At 38.2% G+C, this 25,122-nt stretch overlaps 1 protein-coding gene and 1 long non-coding RNA gene across 2 annotated transcripts in view; one reads left to right on the forward strand and one right to left on the reverse strand.

Annotated features, from left to right (window-relative positions):
• LOC114149750 (protein NLRC5-like) overlaps positions 1-25,122 on the reverse strand; it is a 1,536,511-nt gene that overhangs the window by 739,905 nt on the left and 771,484 nt on the right. The gene's annotated exons all lie outside the window — the stretch shown is intronic.
• Positions 10,168-11,839, forward strand: LOC114149850 (uncharacterized). Its single transcript, XR_003596615.1, has 3 exons — positions 10,168-10,206; positions 10,771-10,829; positions 11,337-11,839. It is a non-coding gene; the product is annotated as an uncharacterized LOC114149850 (long non-coding RNA).

Here is a 25,122-nt window from a genome sequence, read left to right on the forward strand (position 1 = left end):
CCAAGTCAGCAAACTAAATATTTAGATCTGAACTAAATACGTAGTTTAAAACTAAACTTGCTATTTCTAGCTTAATAAATAGTGAAATATACTAAATATTTAGTTTTATTGCTAAATACTTAGAAATAAATTAATTAGCTACTAACTTGGTTTAGTTAGTAGCTAATTAAGTTAGCAAGGTAAATATTTAGATGTGACCAAATTGTTTAGTTTACAAACTAATCCAGCTAGCTTATTAAATAGTAAAACTACAAACTAAATATTTAGCTATTTTTGTTTTTATGAAGTTAGCAGGTTCGTAGCGCCACATCATTCCTGATTCCAGGACAGAAGAAAAGTCGTAAAGTAATTTCTCAGAGTTTTGGTGGAATCCTGAGAATCTCATCCTCCACATACGGAGGAACCTGGACTGGTGGGGAATCTTCCCAGGAGAGGATTTTGTTTTATTGTATTTTATTATCGGCGATAGAACAAGACACCGGTGGATATTTCCTTTAAGCAGCAGCAGCTTGTCTGTGACCCTGAGCAGCAGCAGCCTGGTTTCTTCCACCTAAAGATTTCTGCTGAACTCCATCCAACCTGCGTCAGCCTCCCCCCTCCATCTGCCGCCGACTCCCCGTTTCTAAAAGGTTTGTTTCGAAACCGACGTTTCTCAGCGCACCGAGTTTCTGTTGCACAGCAGTAAAACAGATGGGAAATGCAACACGGATATGAAACAGATCTGCTCCAGGAAGGCTGCAACCCAGCAAGTTCTCCTGCTACATGTAGATTAGCATCCTCACTGTTTCTGCTAACATTGCTTGAACCGTTTTAGTTGCTTTTAATTTCTTAAATTACTGCTCTGAATGTAGATATCAGCAATTTCAGAGGAGAGGCTAATTTTCCTGCGTCTGTTATAAAAATACTTTATTCTGCCTGATTAGAATGGATGTTCTTCTGTCTTTAGCATTAGCTTCTGCTAAACACCGTATTAGTATCACACTTTGGAATTTGTTTTTGCTAAATAAAATGTCAGTAATTCACTTTAGGACGAACGCCCACTCAAAAATCTTATTTTATGACACTATCTTTTTGAAGGCAGAGTATCTTCAGTCAGAGGCTTTTTCAAACTCACCGTAATACAGACTGCTACAGGAGATATTTCCTGCCAACAGCCATCACTCTATATCTGAATTAATGAGCTACAACAACATTTAATTTCCTTTTGGGATCAATAAAGTATGTTTGAATTGAGTTTGCTTTAAAATTTGCTTTTGCTAAATATCATATTGGGATAGCATTAGCATTAGCATTAGCTTCCACTAAATACCGTATCGGTAAAGAGCTTCAGCGTTCACTAAATAAGGTATTTGTATATTAGCTCCTGCTAAATACCATACTGAAGTGCTTTCATGTTAGCTGGGCTAATGGTTGTTACTAATTACTAATTAGTAATTACTAATTACAGCTTTAGGGTTCACACAGTTAGCGGCATCTAATCCTGGAAATTATAAATAAAAATTTATGATCAACAGATTCAGATAAATTTTAATTTATTTTATATAAGTTTTTGCAAATTTTAACTTGATAATATAGAAACTACAACTGTCTTACTGTTCTGAAATTATGATGATCATTTATCCTAGATGTATCCAGGAGGCCCATGTGACTCTGGAGGAGCTGCAGAGATGAACAGCTCAGGTGTTAAATCCTTCCTTTATGGAAGAGGACAAATATATTCTGGTCTGATGAAGGTTTTAAACTGCAGCTCAGAGGAGGAGCTTCGTCCTGGAAGGCGGGGCTAGGTCCACCCAGGTGTTTTGCACTGCTGAATGGTTGCCATGGAGATTCAAGGATTTCTCAGCATGAAATAATCAAAGTAACACTCCAGGTTTGTTTTTGGTGATGGAATAATATTATAAAATGATGTAAAGTTGTTTTTCTTTTTAAAGTTGATGATACTTCCCCTTTAAATCAAAATGCATGCCACACTTTTCAGATTTTTTTGTTGAAAATAAAACCTTGAAAACGTTCTTTCCTCTTCAAATTGTGTATATAGTGGAAGCTCATGACTTTAAAAACGATGACAAATCTACGGCAGGTCAGGTGGAAACGGCAGCAGCTGCAGCACCGAACACCTGAGTGACAAACACCTGTTTGGAAATCCACAGCAAACTGGGGTCACCCAGTTCATCTATGTGTTTGTGCATGTAAGACCCATCAGACACACGCAGCGCAGCAGGCAGTCTGACGGCGCTGCTCCACCTCACCCAGGCAGGCAGGACTAATCCATGAGCGATAATCACCTCATCTCCCCGGCCAACGCGCCTGTCCTGCTTCATTTACGCCTCTCAGACGTCTGTGTTGCCCAAGACAATGGAGTCGTTATCAATTACAGTCTGCCAGAACAAAACACAGCAGCCTGTCACACACACACACACACACACACACACACACACACACACACACACACACACACCGCCACACGCCCACACACACACACACACTCAGAGTATGATTTACTTTGAGTTTACACATCACAGAGGTGAGTAAAGTACATAAAAATTGATTAATTCGACCTGATCCAATGTTTCAGTGCTGCTGTTTGTGTTCAAATCAGGGCTTCCCAACATGTGGGGCGGGGACCCCGGGAGGGTCGCCAGGTATGAAATTGAGGGTGATGGAATGGGTTTCAGAATCATTGTTATCTGAAACCTGAGCTGTATGGAAGGCCAAAAGAAACACAATTACATAAATATAACATGAAATACATCAATAATAAACTCTTTTTGATTCATTTTTGTTTTGGTTTGTTTCCAGTTCCAAATAAATTCATTAACAATTAAATTTTCAAAGAAAAATCAGGAAAAAAAATTAAAATACTAAAATTTATTCAAACAGAACTGCAATCAACAGTTTTTCCTTCCACTCAACTTTTCATTACTATGCAACTCATTGTAAAAACATGCAATAAAGAAAGCAGACTTTGGATCACTGACATAAATCCATTCTTTTTTAGGCTTCGCTTCACCGTCTTGTCTTGTTTCCTTTTTCACATTTGTTCTACCAATTCTTTTCCTTCCACTCAACCTTCCATCAATATTAACCGTAATTTTCACTTCACACTTTTCTACAAAGTGTGTCTGTATGTATGTACTGGAAGATATTGCTTTGAAAAAGTCTTTTTTCTCTCTGCCTGTTTCTGATTTGAAGGAGCATTTATCATTTTCCCTCCACTTCTCCATCGGCTGTGCGACTGTTCGGGTCTCTGCAGCCCAGCTGGAGGCGGTTACAGTCACTTAACAGACTAAAAGCTCTGCTCTGCTGGTTTCCAGAAAGAGGCACACATGTAGGCTGGTGTTATTGAAATAAACGATGCATCAGAAACCAACCAAAGTCGCCGATTTCCTTTTTTCTCGCATGAATCCTGTTCTCGCACAAGAGGAAATGTTAAGGTTTCTCCCAGAGGAGCTATATGTATTCCTCCAAACGGCATCCGGACGCTCGCCTTCAGAAGAAGGAGCAATAAAACGATTTGAAAAAGTGATGAAAAACACACAAATGAAGGTGAAATAGGAGTTGGGGTGTGAGGAAGAGGCATGATGACAGGTCGGCTCTCTCAGAGAGACGTGGGAGGTCCGACGTTTCCCCGTTCGATCTCCTTCTCTGGGTCTGTGTGTGGCAACCAGTTCAGCTCTTTTGTATACGTGACCTCGGAGAAGACAAATACACAAACTCAAAGAAAAACCTGAGCCTGAGTAAATGTGGAGAAACGCACACCTTGGGGTTTTTAACGGGGGTTCTGCGCGGCGTCCATGTTTTCACAGTGACGTGTAGGTAAGTAAAGTCCGTGACCCGCGGAGCCGGCGCTGCTTAGAATCACTGGGACTGAGGGCTGCTGACACTGGAATGTGAAATATGTTGGGGTGAAAATCAGTTTCCATGTTTAATACAAACTGAAAAACTAACAAAAATTATCTGTAAAATTTTTGGTAATACAGTTTCTATGAAACGTATTGATCATATTGGATGTTTATCCTTTTTGTTGATTTTACAAAACAACAATGATCAACATAGTTTGGGTATTTTGAAAAGTAATTATGTAAAAGTAAAATTCCCAAAACTGCAACATTTTCATTTTCATTTCCCCTCCTCGCCTGTGGGGGCGCTGCACCAAAAACCGCTGAAGGAAACAACATGAAAACATCAACTTCCTTCTTCATGAAATGTAAATAAAAATGGATTAGCGTCAGATTTTAGCGTTTGTAGGATTTCTCTTGTTTAATGAAAAGCCATTTCTCCCGCTAGCGCAAGACTAGCGCATTTTGGTTGTATTTACCCAGAATTCCTTACTCTGTAGTCCACTTCCTGCTTTTGTAGTGGTTGGTGCTCACATATGCATTCAAACCAAACTAATACATAAGTTTGTAGGTGGACCAGACTTCATGTTTTTGGATTATTTACGCATTCACACCTCCCCAATTAGACAAACTAACTGGATTAAAGCGAACTTTGTGCTAGTGGCTAAAACATAAACAATGGTTGCATTGATACAGCAGGTCTTGATGCTAAATTTAGATATTTTTGCTGAAATCCCATTTGTTTTTGGACGTTTTTTACTACTGATTAAATGTGACAGATTCTGTTTGAGCGGTTTACGTCCCAAAGCGACACGCGTGAAGAGTAACGTTAGCATCACACAGCAGAACTGTGTTTATGGAGACAGTAATGGACGACGCTGTTGATCGATTTCAAAGTTATTCAGCAACGGGAGCCGACAGGATCGACTGATGAAGGAATGAATGAAAAGAAAGCACAGCTTGTTGTGAAACATTGACTGCAGGTTCAGTAGAGAAATCTGTCTGGATGCGTATTTGGCGCTAAGAGTGGTGGGACTGAGACGCTTCAATACTCAGACGTGTTTCGTAACTGAAGAATTCTAATTGTTAGCCTTTGTTTACGTCTGGATTTACCGAGTCTGTCTTCTTCTGGTGCAGGATTATGACACATCTCACGTCAGTGACGTAAAAGTCGGATAACATGCGACATGACTGTTTGAAAACATTTATATATGATTTAGTTCCACATATGGAAGTGGAACAAATCAGATTTTATAGTTTGAAAAGTCAAATTTGGGTCACATTTGCCTGCTGTGTGAACGCAGCCAAAGACTCGGTCTTCTGTTGTAAAGTTCTTTGGACCAATGTAATGTGGTCCAATCTACAGGTACAACAATTTATCAGTGCTGATTTCCTTAATTTTACACTTTTCACCTCTGCAACTTTTTTACTATATTTAGCAACATTTCAGACAAAAATAATTGGTATCAGCCAAAATCGGAATTGGCTGGTCAAGATCGGTAATCAGCAATCAGACAGAAAACTGCAATCGGTCCAATCTTTGGACAATATGTTTAACTTCCACTTATTTGGACACCAAAACAGAGGACATGTTTGAAATTAACCAAATATTCCAGGAAGAGAACCTCATACCTCAACTGGAAGCCTCAAAGATTAAGAGAAATTAGCTGATGAACATTTCAGCATAAACATAAAGAAAATTTTAGATTTTCTGAGAACTTTATTTTTGAAGCAGTGAATTAAACCCGAAGTGTTTCTGCTTCACGTTGGGTGCCTAACCTGGAGCTGTGGAAGTTATTTTATAACGCCGGAGCTACGTCACGTCTCTGTGCTTCTCCTAATTAGCGACAGCCTGTGGAGAAGCGTGAGGCGGAGGTGACTCTGCGTCGGCTCGTGATGATGGATCACAGGAATCGATGCCAGCCCAGCAGAGCGGCAGAACCTGGACTCACTGGAGGGAAAAGGCTGTAAAATCCCTGCAGTTTAGATGCTAATTCATTCATGGAGCGAGTCATAAAGATGGAACAATGTACACCTCGTGTGTTTCTACTTGATTCTTTATTGTATGTTGTTCATAGCAAAACGAACAGACATAATAGTTAATGGTGCTGTTAATTGTGCTTAATATGGAGCATTTACGTTTGTTTTCTTGTCATTACAAACTGGGGCAAAGCTAATTTTTGTTCTTCATCACTTTATAAAGCATTACTTTTGAAAAAAGTCAGACAGACAAAAGTGAATCAAACAAACCTGAGTTTCCTAAGAAATGACAACTTTGGTATTTTTATATCATAACTTGATTTCATTGAATGTTTTTCTGAAAGAAATTGTCCGCACAACAATCAAATCAGCTAAAACATGAATGAATATAAAGTTTTAAGGAGATAATTTATAAAGAAATTACATAATAACAGATTTATTTCTTCTTATATTCTGAAAATTATTATTACTAATCTGAAAATGTTAATAGATAAGAAAGTAATAGGTACATAAGTAGAAGAGAAAACAGAAAAGTGTCAGGACAGCTGGCTTGCAAAGGACAATGCTAGCTTAGAAGCTAGCAGAGGATTGCTAAAATAGCTAAAAATAGCTACAATTCTCACTTGCTATATATCTAAAAAGTAAACTAGCTAGCTAATTACAGCTTCTTACAGCAATACAGCAACATATCCAGTGTTGTTGATGAAAACTTAGCTAGCTAACTAGCTACCTGAAAAGTTACTACCCTAGACAGCTAATTTGACAGCTAGCAAAACACTAATTAATCCTGGCTAATAAACCTATAACCCAACAATCTAGAAAGATTTTAGCACCAATATAAAAAATTTTCCCCCAAATTTTAAATCAATGATGTTAATGGATAGACTCAGTAATTATTGTTACTTCAGGTAATTTTATGTTTTTATTGTTACTCACTGCAGTTTGGCTCAGTTGTCAAAAATAAGTACAAATAAAATAAAAATAGAGCAACAACAACAAAAAAACTACTTTATTAAAAAACTGTTCTGGTACTAGCTCCCTTTCTCTGACAGTAACCTGACCAGAAACAGAGGAAGCAAACGGTAAATGTCTTAAGGTCAAAGGTCAAACAGAAGACAGCTGCCTCCACTGAAAACAGTTGGTCCTAGAGTCTATAAAATATATATGTAGTAAAAATTAGCAACAGGGAAATAACTTCTTACTTAACTTTAGCCATATTTATAGTGAAGAAAACCTTTAAAACAAGCGAGTTTGGATGAGAAGCCAAGATATCATCATATACAATAAGGAGGTAAAGAATCTCCAGTTGTTACTGTAACGGGGAAAAGTAGTTTATTGGCAAATTTCAAGGCTTTTGTGCACATCTTTATTAGATCTACTAATAACTGTGGAGGGATATATTTAGAATAAACACAACCACATTCTTTCAGTTCCACCACGCTGCGCGTACCATAAAATAAAATAAAAACTCCCCCATTAAAGTCCCACCGTATCCAATCAGTATATAAACATAAAAATCAGTGAGACATAAAGGATTTATAGGGAGGAGGAAGTCTCCTCAGACAGCAGAAACTCCTGAGGGCGTCTTTCCGGTGTCTTTAAAAACATAAAGCAGCCGACTGTGAAACAACGGGATCCAAGCTGATGGGAATCTGAAAACGAATCAGAACAGAACGACGTCGGGTTGTTGTAGCACTGGTGGAGCTGCCAACCTGCCCAAACCTAGAGCCAAAAATAAACACAACTTCCTGGGATCTTTGGAGCAACTTAAAAGATGTCTGAATACGACGATAAACTTTAATTCACTGCAGGGTTTGTGTTAGAGGGACTCAGGTTGTTTTTATCACTGATAAACCAAAGTTGCAACATTTGTTATATTTTCAGCTGCTGTGATTCTGTTTTACTCTGAGTAAAATCAAACAAACCTGTTCACCTCCTTTACCTGTGGGGGCGCTGTACCAAGAACCAACAAGAAAACCTCAGAAGAAGACACTGAGGGCAACTTTTTCCTCAGGAAATTTAAACAAAAATGGAGTAGCGTCAGATTTAGCGGTGGTATGATTTCGCTTTTCTCTTTGGTAAAAAAACATTATTTCTTCTTGCTAGCGCTAGACTCTCAAGTTTGTTTTTGTTGTATTTACCCACAATTCCCTCTGCTCCAAAAGCAGTCCACTTCCTGCTTTTGATCACATATGCATTCAAACCGCACCAGAGTTCACTTCAATCGAGCCAAGTTGAAGGTTTGTCAGAGGACCTGAGTTAGATTTTTGAGAGCTTGATTGCACATTCACACTTCCTCAACGAACCGGACATTCAAGACAAATGAACCAGAATTAGATTGAAGTGGATCAAACAGGGCTGGTGTGAATGAATCTTAAGCTTGGGAAGCTAGAATATCAACATAAAGCTACTTGACAGGCTATTGGCTGGCATTTGCCAAGCTGACAAACCAGGAACACCATTTATTTTCCCTGGACTAGGTCTGTAGATGGACCAAAGTTTACTTTTTAGGTTCGATGACGAATTCAAACCTCCACAAAGGAGCCGGACCTTCTAGACAAACAAACTGGAGTTGGATTAAAGTGAACCTAACAGGGCTGTGTGAATCCACCCAGGGTCTCGGTTCGATTGAAGTGAACTCTGATGCGGTTCGAATGCAAATGTGAACACCAAGTGGACCGGAGACCACTCCAAAAGCAGGAAGTGGACTACAACACAGGGCATTCTGGGTAAATACAACCAAAATCTAGCACTAGCAGGAGAAATGGCTCATATTTTACCTCCAACCGCTCCAACATCATTTACATTCACATTTTGAGAAGAAGGAAATTGCTCCCAGTGTCATTTCCTTCAGTGGTTCTTGGTACAGCGCTCCCACAGGTGAGGAGGGGAATAGGTTTTTGGTTGGTTTGACTCAGTGCAGTGCAAAAGAGAACCACAGCAGCTGAAAATATAACAATGTTGCCATTTAACCAAATCTAAATGGCAACATTTGTTACTTTGCCTTTTTGAACAGGATTTTCTAGGCAAAGAAACTAGAGTTTGACTTAAGCGAACTAAGCAGAGCTAGTGGGAATGATGCAGCCTTAAAATCCCCCAGGATGTTAGTAAGATGTGCATCCAATTTAGAAATTCAAGGTTGACCGATTCATAAGGGTGATCACAGCTGCCAGATCCCTGCTGGCTCAGTAGACAGTCATACTCCAAACCCAAAGAGAGTAATCACACTGAAGTAATTAGCTAATTTTGACAGATAAAGTTGTTTATTAGAAGTTTTTAAAAGCATCAAGGCCACCAACACAGAGTTTTCATTACCAGTAGGAAGGTGATGAAGGAAGGAGAGTTAGTGGGACTAAATTCCTGCCTTCTATCTGCTGTGTCTCACTGTGGACGGAGTCAGAGTGATTTACTGAGGGGTTCAGTGGGAGGTGGCAGTGATAACTCAAGGTAATCAGCGTTTAGCAGCAATAAGGAGCCTGGTTATTGTAACTGTGTCAAAATAATATATAAAAAAACTACTTTTCACAGAAAGGAACTCTACTGGAAACTATCCAGTATGAACCACTAACAGGAATGTCTGTAAGAGAATATGGAGGAGACGTTTCAGGCAGCCATGATTTTACAGTCAAAGAAATTTATGTTTTACTTTAAATGTCATGAAATATATCAAGATGTTGGTTTATAAGATTTGTTTATGTAAACAAACCTCGTGACACAATTCATAGAAATCACCATGGATGATAGTTGGAAGGATGGATGGATGGTTAGTCAGAAATGATTGGAAGAATATATGTATGACCTTTGACCCCCAGGTCCACCAGATCTCCATTGTTTGGTCAGTAGGTCCAAGCCTGGTTGTGTCGGCAGTCGGCCTTTCTCTGCTCTTCTTCTCTTCTTCTCCTCACTCTGCCGTTTTGGTGGATGAATAAAATGACAATAAGCACTTTGGTGTCTCTCTGCTGACAAACGTCCCCAACTGCTGTGAACCTCATCAGGGTTCATAATGATGACAGAAATGATGCAGCATTGTGTTTTCGATATGTAGATGGAGTCATGAATACCAAAGATTGTTTTCTTATGATAATTAATCACATCTCCTGATTCTGATGATGTTTATGTAGAGGAGTGAAAAACAAGTTATTAGTAAATAAAAACAATAGGAAAGAAAACAGGCTCCCCAAAATAAATTTTCTTTTTGTATCTTTAATTTCTCTTTGTAATAAGTTCTTTAGTGTTATTTCAGTCAGTTCGTGCAATTCCACACACAACCGCCGGGGGCGCTGCAGCGTTGGTGGCCTAGAGATGATTGAGCACACAAGAAGAATAAACCTTCCTGTTGAATGTGAAGGAAGCTCAAAGTATTTGTCTCGTCTTTCTCACACCACAAGTCAGTAGAAATATGGTTTTATGTACATATATTAGTTATCTTGAAGAGTCGGAAAGGTTCTAAAATTGAATCTCAACTAAAGAGTCACGTAGTTCGGTTTGTGATTGTTATTGTGTACAAAACGGGACTTGTTCTGGAGGCTAATTGGAGCTAATGCTAGCGGAGCTCTATGTGTGTGAGCTAGCTGAGGAGCTAGCTGAGGAGCTAGCTGAAGGAGCTAGCTGAGGATCTAGCTGAAGCGCTAGCTGAGGAGCTAGCTGAGGAGCTAGCTGAGGTGCTAGCTGAAGGACTGCGGAGTTCATTTGAACTTGTGTTTTGCACATTTTGAGAGAGTTTTCACTCAAAGAACATTATTTTGGTTTCTTTGTTGTATTTTATTTGATGCTTCTTTATGGGTTTGTTGCCAAAAATCAGATAAACTATATATTTAGGATATTTATGTGAAATGTATTACAGCCATTACTGAAGTATGTTGTATATGAAATGTGTGCATAAGGCAGAAGAAGAATGATCTTCCGGTTGAATGTGAAGGAAGCTCAATGTGTGTCTCGTCTCATATCGCAGCATCACATGTTGAGGGAAGATCATTCTCTACATCACCCTCAGCCAACCAAGGTTGCACGGTAACATTTACAGATTCATATCACAGCTGATGGCGGTTCGGATCCCAGACCTTTTATGGTCAAAAAGTTTTCAGGAAGTCCTTCAACATCAAACAATACATGTTTTACACATGAAGCAAAAGAAAAACAAAGAAGGTGCTTTTTAACTTGGAGAAGTTGGCGCTTTAGCATTAGCTTCTGCTAAATATTGTGTAAGTATAGCATTTGGAATTAGCTTGCAAAAATACCATGTTGGTGTAGTCATTTAACAATAGCTTCTGTGTTGGTTTAGGACATTAGCAATAGTGGAACTAACATTTATGATTAGTGCTTTAGTGTTAGCATAGCTAGTTGTTTAGTTAGCCCAACATTAGCAAATATAATTGGCAGGGTGCCCTAGGTTTTTCAGACTCTTCCACAAACAGATGTTAGCATGTCATCCTGTTGTTATCCTGCTTTAAAGAAACAAAGGATTTCTAGCATCTGGTTCAGACATGAATCAATCAGATGTTATTTCTTTATTTTCAGGCGTTCTGAACGGCCACCTTCTCCTCTGTCTCCCTGTGTGTGCCTGACAGATGAGAGGAGGGGAGCAGATGAAAGATGACACTGATTAAAATAATTCGCCTCCCGTCATGGAGCAGAACACGGCCGAAGAGGCCTCCCTTTCCCAGACTGTCGATTCCTGGTCAATTCCTCCTCCTCTGCGTTAAAAATGAAAAGTATCGATCTCGTTTCGCCTCAAGCTGCTCCGCTGATTGAACCCGAGGCGATCCGTATCAGAGGAGGAGTTCATCCGAGGTGCAGGTGCTCCCAGTCCACAGCTTAATCTCCCCCAGCGCACCTGGAAGACTTCCAGGTCTCAAACAGACGCTGCCTCTGTGTTTACAGCTCGGTGGAAACGATAACAAACCCAGATCACGGCGTTTAAAGCTGTAGAATGTAACATTTTATTACGGATAATCTGTGAAAAGATCAATCTTCTTCTTCTCCCCGAGTTTTGTTGTCTGAAGAAACTGTTCCCGTCAAAACTAAAAAATCAGAGCCAGGAGGCGGGGCTTAGTGCTGTTAATCATTCTCATGTACATTCTGCTAAATGTTCTAATGGTAGAGAAAACCATTATTGTTACAGGAAAACTGGCTATGCTAACTAGCGTTAGCATTCTGCTATCAGGTGGAAGCTGCAGCGTAGCAGAGAGCAACGATATGGGTGTGAGTAGCAGGTAACACAAACATGATTGACAGCACTAAGATCTTCCTGACTCTAATTGGTTGTTTTAACCAAAACTTCAACGCACATCAAACTTTATTCAACTGAAATTTTTTTTGCAAATTAAATTAACTTAGAGGAAGCTAAGTGAGCTAAACCAAAACATTAGATCTGCTATTAGTGCATTAGCATCATTTTAACAGAGATCATGTGATGAAAAACAAAAATGTAATAAAAGGAACAATGTTGAATAAAAAAGATGAAATATATTTGTTAGAAAAGGAGCAGCAGAGAAGTATTAAGTGATACATCACAGAGCTGAATGTGTGTCTGTTTTCACTGATTTATCTTTATTACAGTCTTTGTTTCACCTGGGAATTTAAACCTAGACGGTCATTTTATTTCTTTTATTGCTGTTTGGAAAATTGTCATATTGGAGAAGAAAACAAGACGGATGTTTTATTTCTTGGAGGATCTCGATTAGAGAGCCGCGGAAAAGTGTTTCCCCTCGCAGAGATTTCTACTGTTATGTGTTTCAGAGAAGAAAAAGGCAACATGAAGGATTCAAAATGCAGTTTTTAAATGATTATTTCTGTATAAATGATTTTATTTATCAATTCACCTATAGAAAAAAAGATAAAATTAAAAGGGTTAAAAATTACTAAGTAAGAGAAGTCATATTTAAATATTTTTTTAAACGTGTCTTGGGATAATGCTACCGGAATAAACATAAAAATATTTAAAATGTTTAAAAAATAATTCCAGCCGTATTGTGAACAAGTTTAGAGAAAATAATCATGGGCAAATTCATTTAAATTAATTCATATTTTTATAATTTCAAATTATTATTTTATTTAATAAATCCAGTTATTTCAACAACAAAAAACTTGAGTTTCTCTTCAGATCTGCACCAGGTGTTTTTCACAAAGAGGATCTAATTACACAAATTAAAATGAACTTAATTTGGCCTAATTAAGATGTGGAGCCTTATTAAATAGAGTTTTAATCTGGAAATTAGCAGGACTAGCACACACCATGGTAACCTGTTTAGGAGATGCTGCTCTCCATGTTTTGTGCTGTTTTAAAAAGTGAAACGGCACAAAAACACGACACTTCAGAGAAATCCATGTTTATTAAAGAGATGGAGTGACGACGGACAAAAGTTTCAACCGGAGAGAAAAAGAAAAGCTAGAAGTTATGAGGAGACATTAGAGTCCACCGTTGCTAAGCTAATTTTACTGTTTAGCGCTTTTGTTAACTTTTAAAACGTTTAGCACATTTAGCTTTACATAAACTGATTTTTCCAGAAAAATTCAAAATTGTGAACTAACTGTGTCAAAATCAACAGAGATAGAAAAAGTCAATAACAATAACAATCACATCCAGAAACGCAAATCATACAAGTTGGTGTGTTGTGTCAGTAACGTGGTGGTTAGCATCGTGGTTCAATTCAGGGCTTTAGCATTAGCGTCAACTATATTCCTTATTGGTGTAGTGCTGCTAAATGTGGTATAACTGTAGTGCTATAGTGTTAGCTTTCACTAAATTGCATGTTAGCATAGCACTTTAGCATAAGGTTCTGCTTAATGCTGTATTGTATGGAGCTTTAGCATTACCTTCTGCTAACCACACGTTAGGTGTAGCGCTTTAGCCCTTTAGCATTAGCATCCATTAAGTGATGTATTGAAATATTGTGCTTCTTTAATATCGGATTGTTGCGTCTCTAGATTTATTCCCTCTTTTTTTTTACTTTCAAAAATCAACAATGATAGTTTTATATTGTATAATCCAAGCATTTCTGAGCATATAATATAATATTTATTTCATAAAATGGAAAAAACATTGATTTTATTTTCTTAGCTCAAAATGTAGAAAAACTGTAATTTTTACGTACAAATCCAACGTTAAACACAACATTTTATTTTTGTTCCTAAATAAGTTAGCTTGTGAACCTTTGGAGGCGATTTATCTCCGTTTTCTGGCGGCTCTGACCGGTGCGTCTCCAGCTATCGGCTGTCCATTGTGCCGCATAATGGATAGCGGAGGTGGCAGGATAAACAGTTGGGGGTGTGAGCCGAGTGCAGGGAAGGTCAGACTTGTTGATTTATGGTCTGCGTGATGAATCACCTCCCCTTTCAGAGCCGAGGTCACCGTCAGGATCCTCTGACTGAAGAGCATCTGTAGCTTCAGCTGTGGCCTCCTTGACCTGCACAACTTTTTGATTCTCCTGCCCGTCACTCGCCGCCTCCTCATCCTTCTTCCCTTTTCCCATTTGCCTTCAACTTCTCGACTTTGCTTCGTTTTCTTTGTTTCATTACACTAATAAATACGTCATTGTTTGCTTTAAAAATCCCTCCAGCAGTAGGAAACAGTCCAACATGAACCCAGTTTGGAAAATCAGAAGCAAATTTTGTTGGTTGAGTCAAGCTAACGGCGTCTAAATCTGAGTTCCCTGCTCTCTCCTTCCCTCAGCTGACTCACATTTCTCCTGATTAGTCCATCTGGTTTTTGTGTTACTTTACACCCTGGATAAGTATTTAAACTCTGCAAAACCCTTTATGACTATTCTGTCTTACTTAAAAGAGACTATAAGACAGGAACAGTTAAAATACATAAATATGTGTTTGCTTTAACTGCTAATGTTTTAAAGTATAAGTAAATGAAGGTATGTAGATGTTGGTATTACTAATTTATCGCATTTCACGACAGCAAAAGGAAAAATAACGCAGAAGAACCGTTAAACAACTCAAAACCCATTTTTTCTCGCGCTCTCTGTCGGCTACGCTACACTCAGACTCGTTGCCATAGCAACTGACTAACACATTGATTAGATTATTTAAACACCTGCTCTACTGACCATGTGTCGGAGTTGGTGTATGGGTCGCCGTTTTTATATTTCTTTCCTGAATTGGAACACAGAATTCCACAGCACATCTACATGCTACGGTTGTCAAAGTCAAGCTAGCATAACTGAGCTACTTCCCTCTGCCTTGCTATTTTATTTCTTAATTAAAACTTTTTACTGACCTTGTTATTTAGTTGTTGTAGTGTTGACAGTTAGTAGCAAAGGACCACGTCCCTTTATTGTTTATATATCAGGCTTACGTTTATGATTTAGCGTGTTAGCAGCTAAAACCAACGCTAGTCATCATCAACAAGCAGCTTTTTGCCCTCCAGCAGGCACATGGGGGCAGGATCTTGTGCTGACACAAAATCAAAACAAATTGGAAGATTATGAATGGACATTTAAAGTGACAGTGAAGCAGCTTCAGGTCTTTGTAAGAATATATTTGAGAAACGTTTTAACCCTAAACAACTTGAGTTAGAAACTTGAGCTTTTGCAGCTAGCGCTCTCATTTCTGGTTAGCATTTCCAAACACCAGCTCTCTCCTGTTCATCCGTTCGTCTCTCCTCATCATCTTCTTAAAAGGACACAAATTATTGAGTTAGCTCCTTAGCACCTAGCATACATCACATACCCAACATGGCGGCTTTCGTGTGCCAATATTTTCTGACAAAAAAAATTTATGAAAAACTAAATAACTAATCATAGATTTTTTTAAGATCATTGTAACAAAGAATAAATCTAAATTTCATAGAATAAAAATCAGTGGCTTTAAAGTCATTTCTTAAAATGAATATAAAAATTATACCGTTTGTATTCAGATTTATAAATGATTTATATTCTGATGAATAAGTCATTTTGGAAGAAGGGCTCAAACTTTTGCTTGTGCTGAATTAAATATTTTCACCTTTATTATCGCTGACAGTAAAGAAATGAAGGAAAACACAGAGATAAAGACGGCGAAGGACAAATAATAAAGGTGTCAGCTGGAATTCAATCGGTTCCTGTGCAGTTCAGACTCAGAGCCCTCCGGGTGTCCAAACTGTTGAAATATGAAGAGCACATCTTAGCTGGAGGATTCTCTGTCATTTTCCAACAAAGAAGAAGAGCTCCGGTCCAAATGGGACAGAACGGGTTTGAAATTGGGCAGAAATGACCAGCAGCAACATAATGTTCCACCAACAGGAAAAACAGCAGCGCTTCGTCTTTTTTTTCTTTCCCTCTGCTCTGCAGAACGGTCGGTATCGAAAACATTATTATCCTCCTCTGGTGATTACGGTTCGCCTCGTTCCCTGAGATGATGCAGAGTTCAGGCTGAGCTGTTCAGCTATCAGAGGCTAAACAACCAGACACAGAGACCTGCATGACCCAGTCATACTGCAGAGTTTAAAGGTTTCATTTAATTAAACTAAAATGAAACATGAGAAAAAATAACTAACGCATCCAGAGCAAGTTTAGTCAAAGTCCTTATGGTTAGTTATGTGTAAAAATTGCTTGGATGTGAACAGGATGTATGATTCAACGGCAATTTAGAGCTGCCTTTTGTTATTTTCCTGTCAGTTACCATGGGAACCAAAGCCTGGATCACAGCAACAGAGAGAAGATCAAACGGATTTTTAGAAACAAAACGGAATCTACAAGAAACAAAACGGAATCCACAAAAAACAAAACAGAATCCACAAAAAACAAAACGGAATCTAAAAGAAACAAAACGGAATCTAAAACAAGCAAAACAGAATCCACAAGATCCACAGGAAACAAAACGGAATCTTAAAGAAGCGAAAAGGAATCTAAAAGAAACAAAAAGGAATCCACAAGAAACAAAACTGAATCCACAAGAAACAAAAAGGAATCTACAAGAAACAAAACAGAATCCACAAAAAACAAAACGGAATCCACAAGAAACAAAACAGAATCCACAAAAAACAAAACTGAATCCACAAGAAACAAAAAGGAATCTACAAGAAACAAAACAGAATCCACAAAAAACAAAACGGAATCCACAAGAAACAAAACGGAATCCACAGGAAACAAAACGGAATCCACAAAAAACAAAACGGAATCTAAAAGAAACAAAATGGAATCCACAAAAAAACAAAACGGAATCTAAGAGAAACAAAACGGAATCTAAAAGAAACAAAACGGAATCCACAGGAAACACTGAATATCACTGGATTCGCTGGTTTGCACCGTAGTTTCTGTAATATTTTATAGTAGTTTCCATTGACCGTAAATTACACAAATTTTAAATTATGAAAACAATTTTGTTTAATGAAAATAAAACAATTTTGAAAACAAAATCTAGTTTTTTGATAAAAAGTGTTTGCATTATGATGCAAACAAACATAGTTTTTCAGCTGTATTTAAATTTGTGTGTTGCAAAACTGCATTCACACGAGCCGAGATCAATAACCGGATGTTACTGCTGGAGGAGACGACAAAGAAGACAACAGGAAGTGGAAGGAGGATGATGGTGCTGCATGTTTTTCAATGACTTATCATGTCAACAAACTTAATCTTTTGTGATTTTAATTGTTTTATTTTTATTTTATAGAAACACTGGAATTGTAAAATTGTGGTTTTTCAACCTTAACAGAATATTGACAAAAGTTTGTTCGCATTTGTAATGAAAACTCAGCTACCGACCTCCAAAAGATGAAAAAACTTAAAGTTTGAACACAATGCATTATTGTTGTTGTTTTTTCACTGTGCCATACCTATTCTTATCATACATTAAATAAAATAAAAATTCTCCAAGACACAATTCGTGGTGCTTGATCAAAAATAACTACGGTAACCTCCATTATTAAAATATAAAATCTTAAGGATCACAAAATAATTTACTGACCAGTAGAACTTTAAATCCTATATTTTGAAAGTCTAACCAAGATTTTCACCAGTTTTTAGTGTGGTAAAGGATTAATATGTTTTCTAAATGAATGAAAAGTGACAGAAGACATGTTTGGCTGAACATCATCGTCACATTGAACAGAGCAGAACAGGCAGGTTGGTTGGAGATGATGGAGTTGCTCTAACAACCACCTGTTGCACTCTAATCATGTTTTATGCTTCAAGAAATAAATTGTTGCTTGTGGGACTCAAAGTTGACGAGATAAAGACCAAAATGTATTGGCCTCTACAAGATCGCCCCCTATAGGTTGGACAAGAGCTGCTTTACAAAACAAAGTAGCCCATTCATGGTTCAAGGCAATAAAATTATCAATAAAACATTTAGAGAATACTTTATATCTCAATCTAAGGGACAGCTTTGTTCTTGTTTTAATGAAAAAAGGTCATAATTGATGTTAAAAGGGGTAAAAATGAGGGGTATTGTGAGGTGTTACAGAACTTTGCCCTGACTCGGAGCGGGTTTGCCCCAAAGCGCATTCCTCCGGCTCGGCCCTCTTTGGATGACCCAACCAGGGTCCTCATTAGCAGTGACCTCCTCGTTAACGGCTCTTAATTTCACATGAGTGTGGCAAACCTCACCACGGCGGGGGTCGGGGGTCGTGGCCCGGCTCTCATTAGCTCTGTGAGAGGGCACTTGTTACGTTTTATATGGCGGTGATTGAAGACGAAGATGTGGGCCGTCCTCCTTTCAGACGGGTCTAATCTCCCCGGGAGTTTACCCAACCCTAACACTCAGCTCCGTTTAGAGCCGCAGAGGCTCCATGTGACCCGGGCGTAAGCCGGGTTTCAGTCCAAATGCTTATTTATTCCCTTCATTAACCCTTTTTCACTGGTTGCCTTGGAGACGGGATCCAGTAGAGGTGTATATCGCTCTATTGTATGATGGTCTTTACTACTGGATGGACTCCCTGCTGGTTCTTTTAAATTATATTCCTATAATTTATGATTGTAATAAAACGATTTAAAAGCTCCTGCATCCCAGGGAACACAACCATTTCAGATACGTTTACTGGTTTGTTTTGGGTCATTTTTATGGTTCAGGGTCCAGTTCTGATTCTGTTTTTATTTATCTAGGTAGTCTCACATTTCCAGTACAATTTACAGACTCACTGGCCCAAAGAACTTTGTTCTACATTCTCTTTAGTAAGCTATAGTTTAGCGTTCAAGTAGCTCTAAGTCTGTGCTTTAACCAAACTCTAGTTCATTTGCCCAGAAAGTCCAGTTGGTTTTGGGAGATGTGAACACGTAATCAAACCAGAAAGTGAACTCTGGTCCACCTACAAACTTCAGTTTTGTTTTGGTTGAAGTGAACTCTGGTGCAGTTTGAATCCATATGTGAACGCCAAGCGGACCAGACACCAATCCAAAAGCAGGAAGTTTATTACAATGCGACCAAAGCAAATGCTATAGCTAGCCCAACGGAGAAAATGAATCGTTGTCTTTTAAAAAAGGACAAAATAGAAATCCTACAACCTCTAAAATTTGATGCTACTCCATCTTTGTCTACATTTCATGAAGAAGGAAGTTGCTTTCAGTTTCTTCAGAGGTTTTCATGTTGTTTCCATCAGTGGTTTATGGTGCAGCCCCCACAGGCGAGAAGGGGAACAGCTTTTTCAAAGGGTTTGGTTGGTTTGACTCAGTGAGAACCACAGCAGCTGAAAATGTTGCAAATGTTACAACTTTGATTCCCAATCGGACCGAGTCTATCGGATGGAAAAACAGCCTTAGTGCTCCCATTCAGGAGAGCGTAACACCTGAACATGACACGGCGCCGAGAAGAGCTTCTATCAGTAGTAGAAAGCAGAGCGGGAAAATAAAATTTAATTAAAGAATGTAGTAGAGTAAGAAAAGGTTCAAGATAAACTTTACCAATGAGAAAAGTTTGAAGCCTACAGACAAAGTGTCTCGATAAAACTGGAAGCTTCCCATTCTACTTTTATAACCAATAAGTATAAAAGCATTAAGTTTGTTGCACTGAAATGATTCAAAGAAGTATATATTTTCTAAAAGTTACCTACTTAAGTAAATATAAGTGTACAGAGCAGCTCTGGGTGCAACAACAGTTTCAGTTTCTTGGTGAAACATTTTCTTTTTGCTCGATTTGCTTTGTTTAGAAAGAGAATAAATTATTCCAAACTTAGATCAAGTATTGTTCTTTTTCTGACTGCAAAGATGTTTTTAAGGCCAAAACACTATTTTGTCTAAAAAAATGAAATAGTACCTCTTAGTCTTCATCTTGAAATTAGGCCTGTTATCCACAGTATGGATGTTTCCGGTGAACTATTGGATCTGGTGTTGCTTATTTGTTCTGGACGTTAAAATCCCCAGAGAGCATTTATTGGCTGTTTCTCCTGCTTTTCTACGTCTCACATGAGGTCATTACTCACATCACTGGGGTGTAATAGGCCAAACTGGGTTTTGTGTTCTGAAATAAAACAAAGAATGTAAATTTGAAGATTGTGTTACTAAGAGAAAGCATTTGGAGGAACACAGGGTTCTGTAAAACAAACCCGTCCTGGAGGCTGGGAAGGTTCCAGTTGCAACGATTCAAGTCAAACTGGAAAAACATTTGATTATTCACTTTTCACTAACTCTGTCAGAGAAAAATATGAGAAACAAGGTAAATAAACCCAATATAATATTATAAACTGAACCGTAACGTGTTTTATTCTTATTGCTCCTCATGTACAGCTGTTGCCTCCAGCTGCTTGGAACAAACTTTTTATTGTCCTGATTTCTACTTCACAGAATCACCGGTGGTCGCTTTGCCTTTCAGATATTTAAAACACAGGCTGTAAAAGTTGCAGTAATTTCCATCTTTATTGGTCTGCTTAATGAATGAGCTCATTAACAACTGGAGACAAAATACAAACATTTTATTGGGAGTTAAAATCCTTCAGCCTTAAAGGAAGCACCTCGAACTGAGGCTTCCTGGGAATCACTTTCTCTGCACCGAAATGCTTCCAGGTATGATCTCAACCAGGCCAAAGGTGGGACTAACTCTGCTTTTGTGGAAAATTTTACAAAAAAGGTGATATAATGTATAATTTAGCAGCATATTCTTGCAACCTCAGTGGTTTAACAGTTTGACAGCATTTAGTACTTAGCGGTTCAGCAGCTCCACTCTGCAACTGTCCTTAAACTTCTGGATGCATTTGCTCCAAAAACATCCAAATAAAATCCCTAATGACTCCTGGTCACCAGGGATCATTGACCATTCCTCACTGACTCCATCTCTCTAGATCAGCCTGGTCCTTTGGGATCTGTCACCATATTTAATTGACCACAGAGTTTTGGTATCTTTGGCCAAACTTCATTGATGTTATTGCTCTAGATCATCCTGACCCTTAGGGATCTTCAACAAAACTTCAATGACTCAAAGATTTCCCTGGTGCTTTGAGATCTTTGACTGTTCCTCATTGATGGGATACTGGAGGGATTTTGATTGGCCAAAAATCACTCCAGTGAGAACCAGTTGTGTATGATGGTTCTCACTGTGGTTCTCTTGAAACCCAAAGCCTTAGAAATGGCTTTATGTCCCTTTCCAGACTCATGTCAGTAATTTTATTTCTTATCTTGTGAGTTTCTTTAATTTGGGGCATGGATATGTTGTTTTTTCTATATTTTGTAGCTTCATGTAGTCAGAAATTGTCTGTTTTGGGGATTTTTTTCTATTACTATTGTACAGGTGTGGCAGTAATCAGGCCACAGGTGTCGCTGGTGAAGTTGAGTTTAGCTTTACAGCCTAAATATTGTCGATACACTGAATTGAAAAGCTAAATGAGAAGAAAATTCCTAATTTTAATTATATTTTCACATACAGTCTGGTTGGTTTTGAGTTTTCCCCCTTTAATAAATGAAATCATCATTTGAGCAAATGCATTTTTTTTATTAACTCGGGTTATAAAGAGGAAGAAGAAGAAGAAGAAGAAGAAACCTACAAGGTGGCAAATGATTAAACTGCAATCATCCGGGTTTATTAGCTGAAGAGCAGCTGAAATGAATTCTCAGTCACTGATAAAATGAAGACGAAGAACGAACTGGAAGTCTCAGGCTTGATGTGTTGATCAAATCCCCCAAACACAAAACACATGATCACCTCAGAGCCCCGTCAACAAACATGTCAACATGTCAATGGTGCAAACATATTGAGCTGTCTGCTAAGATTTAATGATAAACAAAGACTTAAGCACATATGAGCACCAACACACATACACACACACACACACACACACACACACACACACACACACACACACACACACACACACACACCCTCATGCATGGAGAGATCTCATTAGACTGGGAATTGATGCTGACAGTGGATGTTCATCTCAGCTGGTGGTGTGAAGAGAGACAACACTCTGATAGGGAACATGGCTCAGCATACTCGCCTCTGATATTAGCCGCACACTGAAGCCGCGGCGCAGCAGGCAAACGAAGCTGCTAATGATTTTTTTAGATGCACGTTGTAAAAATCATTAAATATTGTCACAAAAACTGTTTGCTCTATTTAATGAGAATACATAATATATGATGTGTTTCTTTCCCAGACTGTTTTTATGTCAAACTGTTTGGAGATAATAGGATGTGAGGGGCTCTAATTAATGAGATATACAGAATGGGAAAATAAAAATAATAATAATAAACAGGTAACTGGCAGGGGAGGAGGTCTGGGATAAATGTACTAAAGTGACTGATGTGGCTCTTCAGTCGTATTAATTATTGATATCTATAAAAAAAAAAACATGATTTTTTTTACTTAAACATGATGGACTGAATAGAATTATTGTTATACTTTAAAGATATAAACCGTTAAAACCATGGGACTCCTTCAGGGACAGATCGCCGCATCCTAGGTGCACAAAAACTCGTTATCAAAGGTCCTTCCTCCCTTCAGCTGGCTGACTCAGATCAAATTCAGTTTCTGTTTACATCCCTGCTGTTTTTCTGCAGTTTTTCCATGTTCTTGTAAGTAGTTTGTTGTTTATGGTGGCAAAAGCGACGCAAAAACCAAAACCACAAAGAATGCTATGCTAAAATGAAAGTTATGCTAGCAAGGTTTTCAGAGATTTCATTGTAACATAACCATCATAGTTGTTTCTTATGCACAAACTCACAGTTTTTAATGTATTAATGTATTAAAAAACTGTATTTTTTAATGATCCTACTCAGCTGAACATTTCTCTGAACCTGAGAATAAAATTTTAATAACTGTACTAGTTTTTCTTATGCTGTAAATTTGGCCTTACTCTACAGTCTCATCTATAACCAGCTAACTAGCTAGCAACAGTTTTTGTTAAATAGCCAGCTAGATAGCTAGCAGTAGCAATGTCTGTCTGTCTGTCTGTCTGTCTAATTTCATCCCATAACACATTTGAGAGAGAGATGGTGAGGAAAATATTGACATGTTGCTAATTTTACCCTTTGAATGTGTACTCAAGTTTGTTCCAATTAATTTTATAAACAATCTGCCTGGTAGTTATCTCCATACTGGTGAGTGAGCCAGAGGAAGCTGTTTGAAATGTGTAGATGTGTTTATGAATTTCTATTTGTGGACATAACCCATGTAGGTTTAATGAGCAGAGAGCTTGAGGCACCTGCTCTGGTTGCAGAAATGAATCTGTGCTCATGCCTCCATGTTGGTTCAGGTGTGCGTAATGAATGACCTCCACCTCATGGCTTCAGTTTATCTTCCTTATTGGTAATCCTACAGGTTCTCCTCCATGGACCACTGAGTTCAGGGGCTCAGGGATTTGGACCACAAGTTGCTGAGTCCATTCATGCCTGAGAGGAGCCTCAGGGTCGGGTGAATGTAAACCACGGAGGGTCAATGCTCACAACACAGATATCTCCACCATTTTGTCCACCACCAACAAAATCTCATGTTTAAATGGTCAAATTTAAAGATTATTTTTTTAAATGTCTGCTTTTAGATTTTGCCGTTATTTTTTAGAGGAAAGTATGAGAACTAGAGTCGCTTTATGCCACATCACTTTTTGCCCTGATTAAATTTGTTGCTTTAGATGAGATTTTGCTACTTAATACTTGGCATAAAATTCTCTGTATCCTTTTACTTCCATACATAAACTAATATAAGGACTAATTTGTTTTATCTGTGCGAATTACTTGATCAATAAAACTAATAATAGCTAGATAGCTAACTAAATTAACTGTCCTACAAGCTAGCTAGTTAGCTATGTATTTAAGCTATTGCTAGCTAGCAAGCAAAACTATTGCTAGGTAGCTGGGTATCTAAAACTATTGTTAGCTAGTTAAAAGGCTAACAAAAAATATAGCTAGCTAGTTAGCTGTTATCTAACAAAAGCTATTGCTAGCCAGTTAGCTGGCTATCTAATGGAAACTATTGCTAGCTAACTACGTGTGACTACAAGGACACATATATATCACTTTGCAGCAGAATACTTGTGATATCTGATAACTAAACTATTGCTAATGAGCTGGTTATCCAAACTATTGCTAGCTAACAAGCAATACTATTGCTAGTTAGATATATATCTAAAACTATTGTTAGCTAGCAAGCAGGCTAACGGAAACTATAGCTAGCTAGCTGACTATTTTAAAAAACTATTGCTAGCTAGTTAGCTGTTATCTAACAAAAACTATTGCTAGCTAGTTAGCTGACTATATGTGAATACAAAGCTGCGTATATATGACTTTCCAGCAGAATACTTGTGTAACTGATAAGACTGAAATATTTACATTAAATATAGTCCACCAAAAGACAGAAAGGTGAAGATGGCAGCCGCTTGTTGGTTGTAAACATTAACAGTGAACTTCAGAAAACTCAGACACACCAGTAATAAAATATTCTGCTGAGGTGATGGAGGAAATTAAACGAGTTTAGATTGGATTTCATTTTCTCAGGTACCCAGAAACAGCAAAGTTAATCTTCCTCCTGATGCTCATTACAAATAAGCGGCTGTTCGCTGACACTTAAAACTATAATAGTGTTATAAAGACTGAAGAAAGAGAAGATTGTAGCATTAAATTTAACTGGCTCTCCACACACACTGTGATATTCACTGTCAGACAGACACCACCTTTTCCTCTGCAGCTGTAAAATCCACCCTGCACAAACACAGACAGAGCAAACGTCCATGCTCCCACTAATCTCCCCCTGCTTAGAAATATAACCTTCTGTACGATGAGATTCTGTTATCCTTGTGCCATTATTATATTGTGTGAAGCTCTATTGGGTTTCAGCTCTCAGCGCCAACACAAACTCTTCAGCAGTTATTGGTGGTTGAAACGATTCTGATCGTCATAACATCATGCTCCCCAGAAGAGAAGCAGGAGAAAGTGATACTTTATTTTGGCTCCTTGTT

This window comes from Xiphophorus couchianus, chromosome 8 (assembly GCF_001444195.1).
Source record: "Xiphophorus couchianus chromosome 8, X_couchianus-1.0, whole genome shotgun sequence".
Lineage (NCBI taxonomy): Eukaryota > Metazoa > Chordata > Actinopteri > Cyprinodontiformes > Poeciliidae > Xiphophorus > Xiphophorus couchianus.